The 16,253-nt window shown below is 39.8% G+C and overlaps 1 protein-coding gene across 7 annotated transcripts in view; it reads left to right on the forward strand.

Annotated features, from left to right (window-relative positions):
• The first annotated feature begins 207 nt into the window (after nucleotides 1-207).
• ANKRD46 (ankyrin repeat domain 46) overlaps nucleotides 208-16,253 on the forward strand; it is a 55,305-nt gene continuing 39,259 nt past the window's right edge. For 4 of the 7 annotated variants that reach the window (XM_064588042.1, XM_045896153.3, XM_045896152.3 and 1 more), the window contains exon 1: nucleotides 208-291. The gene's annotated coding sequence lies outside the window, so the exon portion shown is untranslated. Of the gene's footprint in view, nucleotides 292-1,175; nucleotides 2,510-16,253 lie in introns of those variants that run through there. The other 3 variants (XM_045896154.3, XM_045896155.3, XM_064588041.1) reach the window with 3 other exon arrangements.

The raw sequence follows: 16,253 nt of genomic DNA on the forward strand, positions 1-16,253 counted from the left end.
TTAGAAAAGGATGTGAATAGTGCAAAGTGCTCCTGGACTCAGGTCGGAGAAACCTCTTTCTAGGCCGTCATTCTTTTCTCCCCACGCCAGGTTTGGTCCTGGCCCTCGTTCTGAGTTTCCAGTTCTGGGCAAGCAGAGCAGCCGCTTGGGCCTCCCGCCTCCAGGGGGCGCGCCGTCCGACGCGGCGTGAGGCCGCTCTAGCCCGGGGGAGAGCTCTGCCTGTCTCTATGGCCTCTCCTTCCCTCAGCCTGCTGCCGCCGCCGCTGCTTCCTCTGCTCCACCGTGTCGAAGGTACTTGGGCCGGGGCCCGTGGGCGGCCCTAGGACTGAGCCGCTGACACTTCCCCTGCCGGCCCTGACGCACCGGAGAGGCCCGGGCCGGGGCCTGGCCGAGGGGCCAGGGGACCCCCCACCCCCGCACCTCCTCGGCGGCGGGAGGGAGCCCGACTGGGCGTCGCGGGTCCAGGGCTCTGCCGCTCGTGGGGGCTGGGGAAGGGCCTGCGAGGGTTCTTGTTTGTTTTTGCGGCTGAAGGCCGTGGTCGCTCGCAGGAGGGGGCCAGCCCGGGTTTGCGGGCCGCGGCGGGCGGGCCCGGGCCGGGGTGCGCCCGCGGTTAATCGGGAGGTCTGAGCCGCAACCCTCCGCCGGCGCTCTGTTGTTGCGCCCGGACCGAGCGTGTGCTTTCGCGGCAGCAACGCGGCAGTCGGTGGCCGATCGTAAGGAGCCCGCAGTCTAGGTGTAAACAGCTGTTGCGGTGTGACTGAACAGTCCAGAGTGGCACATGGCCCCGTGTTTTAAAGAGCCATTTGTCTCTTAATGTGCAATGCTAGGAAGCGGGTGGTTTACCCGCCAGGTTTTCCAATACAGCGGCCTGCCTCGAGGAAAAGATATATTTATTCTTTAAAATTGGCTACTGAACATAATTAGGAAAAAAAATATATACCACTGAATAGTGACACCTCTCACTCTTCAAAAAAAAAATAACAATGGGGGCGCCTGGGTGGCTCAGTTGGTTAAGCGACTGCCTTCGGCTCAGGTCATGATCCTGGAGTCCGGGGATCGAGTCCCGCGTCGGGCTCCCTGCTCAGCGGGGAGTCTGCTTCTCCCTCTGACCCTCCCCCCTCTCATGTGCTCTCTCTCATTCTCTCTCTCAAATAAATAAATAAAATCTTTAAAACAAAAAACAACGGTACCAAGGAGCTCCTAGCTTAAACAGCTGTCATATCAGTGGTATAGAAATTATAGTAATAACTATTTTCGGTGCTTGCTCTGTGTCAGACATGGGGCTGAGTGTTTGAAATACCTAATACCTCTATTTAATCCTTGCAGCAACCCTGTGAGGTTGCATTTCCATTTTACAGATAAGGAAAACTGAGCACGGAGAGTCTGAGTTAACTAGTCGAAGGTCAGACAGCTAGCAGAGGGTGAGCTGGGATTTGAGCTTCATCTGCCTTACTGCGGTGTTCTTGCTTCTGTTACCTGTCCATACATGTTCTAGAGATTTTTGTTTGTTTAATTTGATTGTAGCCTGAACTGATTTCTCTCAGGCGTAATTTTCATGGTTATATGCAAGAGCCCTATGCCAACTTCTTTTTAGTTTTTAAGGAGTTTAATGAGAAAAATGTTTGCTCATTAAAGATTAAAATGGATAATAAGTTAAGCTTGGAGTAAGGCCCTCACCACTGCCAATGCAGTTTGATTTGAAATAAGAGTTGGGTTTATTTGGTTGTTTGTATGCTTCATTACTGTTCTTCATTATTTGTGTTTCGATACCATTTTTAGTGAGTTCACTTTGCCTTTGCAATATGATGACAGTAGTACTGAAGGGAAATGAAAGATTTTTCAATGACAATAAGTTAATATCTTACTGGATACAGAAAAGGCACTGGAGAGAGACTGGAGTAAAAAGGAATGAAGAGACTTTTGGCATGTTGTTTAGAGCAAATTGAGTTACTTACTATGAAGGATAAAGAATTTCCACTGTTCCCATGAGCATCAGAAGGGAAGTCCTATTTCCCATGAGGAAAAAGGTTGGATATTAGAATCTCCCAAATCTCTTAGCCTTATCAGGATATAAGAATTTCCATATTCAACATTCTTGTAGCAAATGTATATTGAATGCCTTCCATGGCCGGGCACTGTTTTACACATTGGGGATGCAGGGGTGGGAAAAAAAAAATCTTTGTCTTCATGGAGCACTGGAGGAGTGGGTACAATAAACAAAATAATTTGAAAAAATTAAAATATATCCAGTCAGATGGTAACTGTTGCTAAGAAGAAAAATAAAGCATCTAAGGGGGATAGAAGAACCAGAGAAGAAGCAGATGCAGTTTTAAAATAAGGAACAGCGTCATGGAGAAGATTCTTGTCTTGTCTCCCTCCGACAAAACTGGAGGGAGTGAAGGACAGCCATGGAGCTATCTAGGGGAATAGTGTACCAGGCAGGTGCAGAAGCCCAGAAACTGCCAGTCTTACTGGAGGACCAGCAAGGAGGCCAGCAGGTTTGAGCAGAGTAAGTAATGGAGGGCAGAATGGGGTCTGAGAGCTAACTGGTCCTGGTAAAGACCTTGGCTTTTTCTCTGAATGAAGAGGGGAATGGGTGGAAGGTTTTGAGCAGAGTTGGGGGATCTTACAACGTTTTAAAGAGTCGCTCTGGCTGCTGTGTTCAGAATCGACTGTGGGGGCAAGGATGGAAGAGGGGAGACTGGTTAGGAGGTTGGTTCAGGAATCCAAGGGAAAGATGATGGGGGCTTAGACCAGCTGGTAGCTGCCAGGATTTATTGATGGATTGGATGTGGAGTGGACCGGTAAAAGAATGAAGCATGACTCTAAGGCCTTTCTTTGGCCTGCTGTTGGAAGGATGGGTTTGCTGTTTACTGAGATGGGGAAGATTTAAGGGTGGAGAGATAAGGGGAGGTGGGTAGAGTGGGAATTAAGAGTTAGTTTTAGATGTGTCCGGTTTGAGATGCCTGTTCACATGGGGTTATAGGAGACTGGAGTTGATGGGAAAGATTGCAACTTGAAATCAAAATTTAGGAGTCTTTAACAAGTAGATAGTATTTAAAACCATGAGTTTGTATGAGATCTGGTCTAAAGAACTGAGGATTGAGCTCTAGGCTTTCCACATTCAGTGGTTGGAGAGATTAAGAACCTCAAAGACTGAGGAGGAAAAAAAAGCCTTTGAAGGTAGGAATGTGGAGTGCCGGAAGCCAAGTGAAGAGAGTTTCAGGAAGGAGAAAGTGATCATCTGTGTCTCCTACTGCTCAGTTGACAAGTCATGTAAGATGAGGACTGTGAAATGGCCATTGGATTTAGCAACGTGAAGGTCCTTGGGGACTGCGCAAGAGCACTTTTGGGAGAATAGTGGGGGAGAAAACCTGGGGTAAAACCTGGTTTTACAGAGAGAATAGGAGAGGAATTGGAGTCTACAAGTATAGACAACTCTTTAGAAAAAGTTAGCCGTAAATTTTTTTCATATATAAATTATTTGAAACACTGTCATTTTCTTTTTTTGTTGTTTCAGTCTTTTTTATTTTTATTTTTTATTATGTTATGTTAATCCCCATACATTACATCATTAGTTTTAGATGTAGGGTTCCATGATTCATTGTTTGTGCATAACACCCAGTGCTCCATGCAGAACGTGCCCTCCTCAATACCCATCACTAGGCTAACCCATCCTCCCACCCCACCCCCCTTCTAGAACCCTCAGTTTGTTTCTCAGAGTCCATAGTCTCTCATGGTGTCGTCATTTTCATAGTGACTAATTTTATTTCCAGCTTCACTTACTTAGCAACTAGGCTTGGATTATTTTATCAATGGCTGGTGGAAGTAAATAACTATACTACTACTACTGATAATAATAATGTGTTATTAATTAACCTTCAAAACCAATACACCAGGAAGCTTGTCCTTTTTTTTTTTTTTTAAGATTTTTATTTATTTATTTGAGACAGAGAGAATGAGAGAGAGCGAGCACATGAGAGGGGGGAGGGTCAGAGGCAGAAGCAGACTCCCCGCTGAGCAGGGAGCCCGATGCGGGACTCGATCCCGGGACTCCAGGATCACGACCTGAGCCGAAGGCAGTTGCTCAACCAACTGAGCCACCCAGGCGCCCGAAGCTTGTCCTTTTTATATAACACATTTCAGGACTCATGAAAGTGCTTGGGTTGGAGTGTGTTCTTTTGCTACTTTGTTCTTACCTTAGGTTAAAAAATTAACTTACAAGTGTTACAGCTGTGCATTTAAAAACAAAAATACATGCATCCAGAAATTGAGAACTAGGATTTATTTTGGAGTATGGTGTCTCAGTAGTAGTAAGAACTGACTGCTGATATACATCATTTCTGTTATAAGAATTAATTCATAAGTAACAAAATACACTTGGCCTTTTTTATTTATAAGGTGTGAAGACTTAATACTTCATTGCAAGTGAATAATAATATAAGACAGCATGGTTTAAAAAGGGAGTAAATGTAAAAAAAAAAAAAATACAATTTTTATTTGAAGACATGAGTTTAGGTTCTTGTGTTTGCCCTGAGTAACTTAATGCCCACATACAAATACAAAGTAATCAGTGAGATACACAGCTTATGGCATATTTACACCATCTTAGCTGTGGATATCAGCTCTTTCCATGATCTTGTTGTGTACTGTTTCCATAGTAGGTACAGCCATTGGTTGCATTGTAAAGATTTAGAGTGATTAAAATATTTCAAAGTTTAGTGTTATAGCTACTGATTTTTTTAATCCATTAATCCTATCTGGAAGATGACAGCTTCTTCAATCTTTTTTTTTAGTGAGGGAAGTAGTTTCTTAAGTTTGTGCCTTTTGTTTTGTTTTTTCATTTTTTTTCTGTGGGAATTTTTCATGGGTTAGCTCTGGTTTCAAGTTGTATTAATCATGTCACACATCCTTAACTTTTTTCTTTTCATTTTTTTTTTTAAAGATTTTATTTATTTATTTGACAGAGAGAGACATAGCGAGAGCAGGAACGCAAGCAGGGGGAGTGGGAGAGGGAGGAGCAGGCTTCCCGCAGAGCAGGGAGCCGGATGTGGGACTCGATCCCAGGACCCTGGGATCATGACCTGAGCCCAAGGCAGACGCTTAACGACTGAGCCACCCAGGCGCCCTTTTCTTTTCTTTTGTATCGCTTCTTAAGCAGGCCTTTCTGTCCCGGATTTGATTTTCTGCAGTATTTCTTCTGTTTCTTACTGCTCACAAATTGGATTTTAAATTTCTTTTATGTTTTTATTTTACTTGCAGTTTTGTTTTATCCCAATCTCCTTCTAATACTGTTTTTTCCCCTCCCCCTGAGTTCTTAATTTTTTGCATATTCCTAAAGCACATTTTTTTCTGGATTTTTTTTTTCAATTTCTTACTTTAAATAATTGTCAGTGGTATGCTTTTCTTCATGTAGAGCTGATGAATCTCTTCTGGTGCAGATTTTTTCATTGACTCCATGTTGACTTTGTTTTGTTATTCATCCTTTAAAAATGAAAGAACTTGGGCGCCTGGGTGGCTCAGTCGTTAAGCGTCTGCCTTCGGCTCAGGTCATGACCCCAGGGTCCTGGGATCGAGTCCCACATCGGGCTCCCTGTTCAGCAGGAAGCCTCCTTCTCCCTCTCCCACTCCCCCTGCTTGTGTTCCTGCTCTCTCTGTCTCTCTCTCTGTCAAATAAATAAATAAAATCTTTAAAAAAAAAAAAAGAAAGAACTTTTGAGATTGTCACTATACTATTGAATTGTCATGCCAAATTTGCTTAGTACCATTCTACTGAAGACTTTTTCTAGATTTCTTGCAAGGAAAATAATTAGAGAATTGGATTGTGTGTAGGCATTCCATAAAGAACTCTGTTGTGGTGTGGGCAAAGAATTTACCTATTTAAAATAATTTTTGCTATTATTAAAACTTAAGTTTATAGTTGTATCTTTGTAATAAAGTCCCTTTTTTTTTTTTTTAAGATTTTATTTATTTATTTGACAGAGAGAGAGACAGTGAGAGAGGGAACACAAGCAGGGGGAGTGGGAGAGGGAGAAGCAGGCTTCCCGCCGAGCAGGGAGCCCGATGCGGGGCTCGATCCCAGGACCCTGAGATCATGACCTGAACTGAAGGCAGTCGCTTAACCAACTGAGCCACCCAGGCGCCCCGTAATAAAGTCCCTTTTTAATGACTCAGTAAGTAGACATAAGAATGATCAATTTAGCTTAAACTTCTATGTATAAAAATAAAATCAGTGACAAAGGAACAGCTAATTTCCAGATTAAAAGTGTGCTTGTTCCTTTTTCTTCCAGCTTTATTGAGGTATTAGTGACAAATAAAATTGTATATATTTAGGTTGCACAACATGATTTTTTAAGGGGTACAACATGATGATTTAGTATTCTTTTTTTTTTTTAAGATTTTATTTATTTGACAGCGAGAGAGCTAACACAAGCAGGGGGAGTGGGAGAGGGAGAAGCAGGCTTCCCGCTGAGTAGAGAGCCTGATGCAGGGCTTGATCCCAGGACCCTGGGATCATGACCTGAACCGAAGGCAGAAGCTTAATGACTGAGCCACCCAGGCGCCCCGATGATTTAGTATTCTTATACACTGTGAAATGTTTGCCACAGTCAGGTTAATTAGCCCATGCATTACCTCACATAGTTAACTTTGTGTGTGTGTGTTGAAACACTTAAGATCTACTCAGCAAATTTCAAGTATACAATACAGTATTACTATAATCACCATACGGTACATTTGAACTTCAGAGCTTAGTCATTTTCTAACTGAAAGTTTGTACATTTTGACCAACATTTTCCTCCACCTTTCAGTCCCAGGCAACCACCATTCTATTTTCTGGTTCTGTGAGTTAGGCTTTTTAAAATTCTACATATAAATATGATCATACAGTATTTGTCTTACTGTGTCAGTATTATTTCAACTTGGCATAATGTCCTCCATGTTTAATCATGGTATTGTAAATAGCAGGATTTCCTCCTTTTTTAATATCTGAGTAGTATTCCATTGTATATATATATATATACACACCACATCTTCATTTTCTGTATTATTTAGCTGTCAACTGACACTTGGTTATTTCCGAATTTTGGCTATTGTGAATAATGCTACAATGAACATGCAGATATTTCTTCAAGAGAGTGATTTTATTTCCTTTGTTTACATACCCAGAATTGGGAACTTGTTCTTGTTTTAGTGCTGTTCAGTTTTTCTGAAGCTTCTCTTTGTTCACTAAGATCTTTAGCAATTCCTCCAAGGCAGTGTTTAGCAACCTTAAATACTTATTTATTATCTTTATTGCCAGTAATTATTAGAGAAACAAAACAATTCTAAGACCAAAACATGTCCAATAGTAGAAATATACCCATTTGATTAAAAAATGGACAGTTTATTGTCTCTAGCTCTCTTTCATGTAACCATAAACACATATATATCAAAAAAATAGTGATATTTGTATGTATTTGATAAGCTATCCAATAAGTAGTACTTTTTTTCCCCTCTGGAAGTTTGTACCTCTTAATCTCCTTCACCTATTTTGCCCATTCCCCCCCTTCCCCCCTCCCCAGAGGCAACTAGCAGTCTGTTCTCTGTATTTATTTCTATTTGTTTGTTTTAGATTCCACATATAAGTGAAATCATATGGTATTTGTCTTTCTTTGTCTGATTTATTTCACTTAGCGTAATACCCTGTAGGTCCACCCATGTTGTTGCAAATGACAAGATCTCATTCTTTTTAATAGCTAAGTAATATTCCAGTGTGTGTGTGTGTGTGTGTGTGTGTGTACACATATACACACACCCATATCATCTTTATCCATTCATCTATGGATAAACACTTGGGCTGCTTCCATATCTTGGCTATTGTAAATAATGTAAATAATGCTGTAATAAACATAGGGTTGCATATATCTTTTCAAATTAGTGTTTTTATTTTCTTTGAGTAAATACCCAGTAGTGAAATCACTGGATCCTATGGTATTACTCTTTTTAATTTTTTGAGGAACCTCCGTACTGTTTTCCATGGTGGCTGCACCAATTTCCATTCCCACCAGCAATCCTGGAGGCTTCCCTCTTCTCTCTATCCTTGCCAACGCTTGTTATCTCTTGTCTTTTTGTGACTAGCCATTTTGACTGGTGTGAGGTGATATCTCATTGTTTTGATTTACATTTCCCTGATGAGTGATGTTGAGAAGCTTTTCATTATTTGTCTCTGGCCATCTGTATGTCTTTGGGAAAATGTCTATGCAGCTTCTTTGCCCATTTTTAAACTGGATTAATTTTCTTTTTTTGGTGTTGAATTCTGTAAGTTCTATATATATTCTGGATGTTAACCCTTTATTGGATATATCATTTGCAAATATCCTCTCCCATTCAGTAGGTTGCCTTTTGTTTTGTTGATGGTTTCTTGTGTAAAAGCTTTTTATTTTGGTGGAGTCCCAAGAGTTTATTTTTTTTGTTTTTGTTTCCCTTGCCTGAGGAGATATATCCATAAATATGTTGCTAAGTACTAATAAGTAGGACTTTTCACAAATTTCTGAATATAATCACTTAAAAGATACGTGTACAATGTTATTTAGGGATGGTAGCAAGTCAGTCAGAAAGAACTGCAAGAATACAGTTTACTTAGCTACCTTTTCCACATTGGGTCTTTATGAGACTAAATACTTCGCTGTATTTTACATTTTAAACTAAATATATTAGGGGCGCCTGGGTGGCTCAGTCGTTAAGCATCTGCCTTTGGCTCAGGTCACTGAGCCCCGCATCTGGCTCCCTGCTCGGCGGGAAGCCTGCTTCTCCCTCTCCCACTCCCCCTGTTTGTGTTCTCTCTCTCGCTGTGTCTCTCTCTGTCAGATAAATAAATAAAATCTTTAAAAAACAAAATAAACATATTAAAACTCGTCAAATAACCTATGTATTTTCTCTTACTGATTACAATGTCTTTTTTTCCTTTAACATAAGCTTAAATTTTTTTTAAGTAGGCTCCACACCCAGCATGGAGCCCAATGTGGGGCTTGAATTCAGAGCCTTGAGATCAAGACCTGAGCTGAGATCAAGAGTTGGACGCTTAACCAGCTGAGCCACCCAGGCATCCCAACCTAAGTTTAATTTTAAAATGAAATGTCCTGGGGTGCCTGGGTGGCTCAGTCGTTAAGCGTCTGCCTTCGGCTCAGGTCATGATCCCAGGGTCCTGGGATTGAGCCCCCATTGGGCTCCCTGCTCTGCGGGAAGCCTGCTTCTCCCTCTCCCACTCCCCCTGCTTGTGTTCCCTCTCTCGCTGTGTCTCTATAAAATGTCCTGAGTGTGACATTGTTGGAAGAGTTTAGGCATTTGTAACTTTGGTGGCATTTTTAGTTCTAAAGTCAAGTCAGTCACTTTTTTCCCAATTGCCAGATGGCACTGCTTCTTTCATTTAAATCTTTCTCTGCCCCTTCCCCATCTTTTGGCTGTGTTTTACTTGTTGACTGTTACGTTGATTTTTTTCTTAAAAACAAAAACTGGTATTGCCTGTAAAAAGAGTATCTTTTCAACTTGTTCTCTGGGTTATCTCCGTGGTCAGTTCCTAGAATTTACCCAGCTCTCAGTCAGCATCCGATTCTTTGTGCTGTTTGTTCCATTTAAATGTGGGATTTCTTAGGCCTTAATTCATCTCATTCTTGAAGCAAGTTAGATATCATTACACCCCACCCTTCCTTTGACTTTTGTCTTTTTCTGAAACATGTAACAAAAACAATATTTTTTCCTTCTTAGAAAGCAGTGACAGGCGCATATAGCAGTAGGTTAAGTATCAAGTAGTAATGACCACTTTAGGTTCTCTGTTAAATATTTGGCTCTAAGTAACAGAAAACCTAATTTAAACTGTCTTAATAAAAAAATGGACTTTACTGATGCCTGTATTTAAAAAGTCCAGAGTTAATATGAGCTTCAAATGAGGTTTAATCAAGCCTTGACTCCCATTTTTCTCTCTACTCTGTGTGCTTCCTATATGTGTGTGCACGCACGCATGTGTGTGTGTATGTGTGCACATGTATATAAAATATATGTCAAAATGACTAAAGCAATTTTAGGTGTTATTTGCAGTACACCATATTTTTAGGAAAAAAAGAGAGTATATAACTCTAGCATTCCAAGCAGAGTCTTATTGGACTGGTCACATGTCTGCCTCTAAATAAACCACTACAGCTAGGGAAATGTAATTATCACATGGCTTAATATAATCAGGACTGACCCCCTCAAGGCATGTGGGCAGTGAAGAGTTACACCGTTGAGTACTATGGGGCAGAAAAACATAGGAACAGATACTAGGTAGGCAGCCAATGTGTCCACTACAGTGGCGGTAGGTTTCTGAGGATAGAAAAACACATATAGTTGCTTTTAGATCAAAATGGTACATTAAGTGCATGTTTCAGTACATGGCAATAATTAATTAAACATAAAAAGAGGGAACCAGAAAGATGTAGTCAGAACAATACATAATATACACATATATACATATTCTCTACAGAGTAGAAGCACAGTGTGATGAGTGGAGCTGCAGCTGTTCTGGAAGTGGACAGTGGCAGGCAAATACCTGGCTCCTGCTGGGTGATGAGGATTAAAAGTGCTCTGCATAGGACAAGAGTGGAGTAAGGTGATGGCTTAAAGTCAAGGCTTTGGGTAGAAATTCCCTAAGCAGGAAAGGAGTCCAAATAAAACAGTTCTTGACTGCTGGAATCAGATGGCTTAAAGAAGCTGGACCTAGCAAGGCAGAAGGACATGGCAGTCTCACGGCCAGGAACTGAACTGGACTTTGGCTCAGCGACTAAATCTGTAATAGCCCCACCATCACTGAGAGGAGTTCAACTTACCTTTTATAAGACCTGGTTCTGAACTACATTCCCAGGTGGCAAAGTGGAGGCAGCTATCAGAAGGAGTGAGCATGGGGGAGAAAGAATGGAGAACAAAAACAAACAAATAAACATTTCTCTCAAAATAAGCTTGCAGCACAAATTCCAAAAGGAACGAGGAAGATGCTAAATGCTAAGAAGAACTCATCCAATAATATTAGCATTGGAACACAAATTCAGTCCTGACATAAAAAATTTTAGGAAACCATCCAACAAAGACTTTTAATTAAGTGTCTATATGCTCAAAGAGAAAAAGGACTCACATTTATTAAAAATGAACAGTAAATTATGAAACAAAAAGTAACAGGTGGATATGAAGAATTAATTAGAACTCTTAGAAATGAAAAATTACAGTAGTTGAGAATTTTTTTTAAGTGTAATAAACTTTTAGACTCAAACCAGCCTGAGCGTTAAGTGAATTAGAAGATGGAGCTGAGAACTGCACCTAGAAGTAGCACAGAAAAACTTTTTTTTTTTTTTAAGGTTATATTGATCTTTGAGTTTCCAACATACATTTAATAGGAAGATATGGTTGAAAAGCACTATTTGAAGAGAATTTGCCAGAATGCAAGAAAGGGATGAGTACTTAGATTACAAATACATTCTGAATTCCAAGCAGGATAAATAAATCCTCCTAAATAGATCCCAGTAAAACTGTAGAACATTAAGGATAAAGTGAAAAATTTTTAATGAAATAAAGAAAAATACATTCCTACACAAGAACAACAATTAGACTGAAGCAGACATCTCCTGGCAATAATAGATGCCTGGAAGCATCAGAGTGAGAGCTTGAAGGTACTGAGGGAAAGTAACTGGCAACTACAACCTCATGATCAACTGAACTGTTATTCAGGAATAACGTCAAATCAAGTCATTTGCAAATTTGCAGACTGAAAGAATCTACTTCTCACAGATCCTCACTAAAAGAAGTGGAGAGTGAACTTCAGCCAAAAGAGTGAATCCAGAGGAGAGGCATGGGATTTTTTGAAAAAGAGTGATCTGATTGATAAGATGTTGACAAATTTAGGTAATTTTTTTTTTTTTTTAGGTTTTAGGGGTTTGGGAGAGGTATTTTTTAAAGGTAAAGCTAAAACTCTTAGCAATCATGGAGTGGTCTGTGGTGGTTATAGTGCATTCTGGTTATTGTGTTCAGAATAAAATTCTAGATAATTTTAGACTTTAAGAAACATTAGCATGTATGTCAACATTTTTAAATAACTAGTTGAAAGGAAAAATAGAGGAAAAAGATAAACAGAAAACAAAAAAAGATGATCAACAGAAGACACACAAAGAAGAAAAACATGATAAACAGAAAACACAAAATAGATGATAAACAGAAAACACACAAAATAGGTGGAAATCAGTCCAAATAGGTTAGAAATCATAGAAAATATAAGGTGATTAAATTCACCTATGGGAAAAAAAATCTTCAGAACTGTTAAAAAGCCATCTAGTTTCCTGTTTAGCGGACATACACCTAAAACAAAACTATACATAAAGGTTGAAATAGGAAAATATCCCCCCAAAGTTATAACCATAGAAAGGTAATATAATAATGTTAATATCATTAATGTCAAATGTTGAGGCAAGAAACATTAATAGGAATAAAGAAGCACACTAATAAAAGAAACAGTCTTCCGGGAAGATCCGTGTACCTAAACATAGTCTCAAAATGTAACCCCAAATTAGATGGGATTACAGAAAGAATCCATACATTCACAATCAAACATTAAAACTGTTAACATTACTTTCAGAAACCAATGTTATCATATCGCAAAAAACTGGAAAAATATAGAATATTTCCACAACAAAATTAACAAGATTGATCAAATTATGTATATAGAGAGTAGAAGTCTATCTTCAACTAATGCTTCATACATTCTTTTCAGATACGCATGGCACATTAACCAAAAGAAGGTCTGTAAATTTTAATAAATTCTTGCCCCAAAGACCATTTTCTTTTGCCACAGTGCAAATAAATTAGAAATTAACAAAAAGGTTTTCAAATTCCTTATGTGGGTATTAAAAATATAATTAATAGGTTTAAAAGGGGACATCACAGAAATTATATAATTAAACAACAATGTGAAATACTGCGTGTGAAAACCAGTGGAGTCCAGTTGACACTTCAGTGTAAATTTATAGATTTTTTTCTTTTTTTTAGATTTAAATAAATTTGTTAAAAGGTAGGATTAAAAGTGAGTTAAGGATACAAATCAAGAAGGTAAAAAAAAGAAACCACATATAAAACTTAAAGTAGAAGAAATGAACAGAAACCAGAAGCAGTAAAACAGCAGAACTGGTTCTTTTTTTTTTTTAAGATTATTTATTTGAGAGAGAGCAAGCACACCCATGCAGGGAGAGGGGCAAAGGGAGAAGGAGAGATACTGTATTGGCACAGTAACCTGACCTTCCTGTCTTTTTTTTTTAAGTTAATTTTTTTTAGTAATCTGTACATTCAACATGGGGCTCAAACCCAACCCTCAGATCGAGTCGCATGCTCTTCGACTGAGCCAGCCAGGTCCCCCAGTGCCCTCCTTGTCTTTATTATCTTACAGATGTCATCCTACCAAACTCCCAATCACCATCTACACTGCAACCAGATACGGATTCTTTGATTCAAGGCCCCTTTGCCATTAGGCTTCAAGCAGTCTTCCTTAGCTTAATTTCCCTGATACTGCTCTCTTCATTCTCCTAAGGATCTGGCACACCTTACCCTCCTCCCCAACTCCATCTTTCTAAGACCAGTTTAAATATACATTCTTCATTCAACAAATAGAGTGCTGGTTGTGTGCAAAAAGAACCCTCAAGCAGACTCCCCACTGAACTTGGAAACAGATGGGGATGCGGGGCTCAATGCCAGGACTGAGATCATGACCTGAGCTGAAATCAAGAGTTGGCCGCTTAACCAACTGAGCTACCCAGGCACCCCAGAACTAAATATACAGACTTCTCCCAATAATGATCTAGGAAAGAAAAACAAAACAAGGGACACCTGGGTGGCTCAGTCGGTTAAGCGTCTGCCTTCGGCTCAGGTCATGATCCCGGGGTCCTGGGATCGAGTCCTGCATCGGGCTCCCTGCTCTGCGGGGTGCCTGCTTCTCCCTCTGCCTCTGCCTCTCTCTCTCTCTCTCTGTCTCTCATGAATAAATAAATAAAAATTAAAAAAAAAAAGAAAAAACAAGAAAAAGCACAAATAAACAGCATCGGAAACAATGCAGATATAATAGAGATTTGTTTTTTAGTCATGAGCATATGTAATGAATAACTTATGCCAATAAATTGGAAAAGTTTAAAATAATAATGTCTGTGGGTCAGGAATTTGAAAGTGGCTTAGCTGAATGGTTCAGGCTCAGAGTATTTCAGTCAAGGCTAGCCATGTGAAGGCTTGGCTGGCTAGGTCTGGAGGATCTTTCCCAAGGTGGCTCACTCACAAGACTATTAGCAAAAAGCTTAGGTTCCTTGCTGTCTACCTGCAATGCTTCATCACAGGAACCTCTATAGTACTGCTTGGGTGCCCTCATGACATGGCAGCTGGCTTGTTTCAGAGTGAGTAATCCGTGAGAGAGTAAGGAGGAGGCCGCATTGTCTAATTTATGACCTGTCTTACAAGCCACTTCTACCATATCCTATTTGTTAGTAGTGAATTAGTAAGCCCATACTCAGGGGGAGGGTATTTTAACTCAAGCTCTTGAAGAAAGATGTAGTGAAGAATTTGCAGGCATGTTTTTAAACTAACACACTGTACTTATGTAAGTAATATGGTAATACATAGAAAATTCAAGAGAACCTACAGATATATTAATAGAGTTAGTAAGAATTCAGCAGAATTGCTGATGTGAGTCAGCACATATGCATCAGTTTCATTCTTTGTACTGGTAATAACCAAATTAAAACTGTAGTAAAAAAAAAGACCTCAATCACAGCAGAAATAAAAACAGTAAGTTTTTAAAAAATAAAATGTATAAAAGATGTACAAGACCTTCATGGGGAAAATTATAAAAATGTATTAAAAGATAGCAAAGAATATCCAGATAGTTCATCTTCAAGGGTATGACTTGGTATAGTAAACAGAATTTCCATGTCAAAATAATCCTGACACTCAGATGGGATAGAAGATTGCAAATAGGGGCACCTGGGTGGCTCAGTTGTTAAGCGTCTGCCTTCAGCTCAGGTCATGATCCCAGGGTCCTGGGATTGAGTCCCGCATCGGGCTCCCCGCTCCGCGGGGAGCCTGCTTCTCCCTCTCCCACTCCCCCTGCTTGTGCTCCTTCTCTCGCTGTCTTTCTCTCTGTCAAATAAATAAATAAAAATCTTTAAAAAAAAAAAAAAAGATTGCAAATAATTTTTTTTTAAGATTTTATTTGACAGAAAGACATTGTGATATTGGTACATATATATCCCACAGACTATTAGAACAGAGTAGAGAGTCAGAAACAGACATACGTAGACAGAAATTTGTTGTATATTAGAGTTACATTATCTAGTATTGTGGCTATTTAAATTTTAAATGTAAAGTGCCTAGCATTAATAACTACAGTACTGGTTTTCAGCATTGTGGTGTGCTAATATTTAGTGCTGTTTTAAGTATTTTTGATGATATATTGCAGGGTTTAGAGGTATTTTTAAAACTAAGTATTTACATCTTGGGACACACCAAGGGAATTATATGAAGAGCCATGTAGCTGAAAACTAGAGATCCTTAGTCACTAACCACTTTTTCTCATGTTGGTCCCAATGACCTGGGAGGTCTCTGGGCAGTCTGTAAAAATAGTTGCATGGGAAACTGATACAGGGATTTGCCAGCCCTACTCCCGTTTCTGAAAGATTCCCTAGAACTCTGAGTACATAGACTTAAACTGAGCCAACTCACAGATCTGCCATTTTAACAGGAGAGGTTTTGTGGGGGCCAGGTCTCAGTCGGAAAGAAGATTGCTATAATTCATTGTCCTTTTTACTCGGAGTTACTGTTATAGTGACAAAGCTATCAAGACTGCCAATTCAGCTCTGCCTTAGAATACTGGCATTTCCCACCTTGTGCCCCACATTTTAGGTTCCTAAGTGGCAGCATGAGGAAAGCGCCAGCCAAAAAATACAACTTCTCCCTGTAATTCTTATTTTTAATCCTCCTAAAATGGGCTAAAAAATTTAGGGGAAAAAGAATCCCTATTTCTCTTTTCTTGAACCTAGAGTCATTTGTATGTCATTCTCTATTTTCTTTTCTCTGGGTATCAGAAGATGCCTCCCCAAAATAGGTTGCCCCTGGTCCAAGGGGGGGGGGCCACAGGCAAAGAAACAAAAGGTTCCCTTAAAGTCTCAGACGTCTACTCTTCATCTTTTACTCCCTTCCTACCAAAGGTCTTATCCTTAATT

Source organism: Mirounga angustirostris, unplaced genomic scaffold, assembly GCF_029215605.1.
Source record: "Mirounga angustirostris isolate CCGP_5_RB_7025 unplaced genomic scaffold, mMirAng1.0.hap1 SCAF_4, whole genome shotgun sequence".
NCBI classification, from domain to species: domain Eukaryota; kingdom Metazoa; phylum Chordata; class Mammalia; order Carnivora; family Phocidae; genus Mirounga; species Mirounga angustirostris.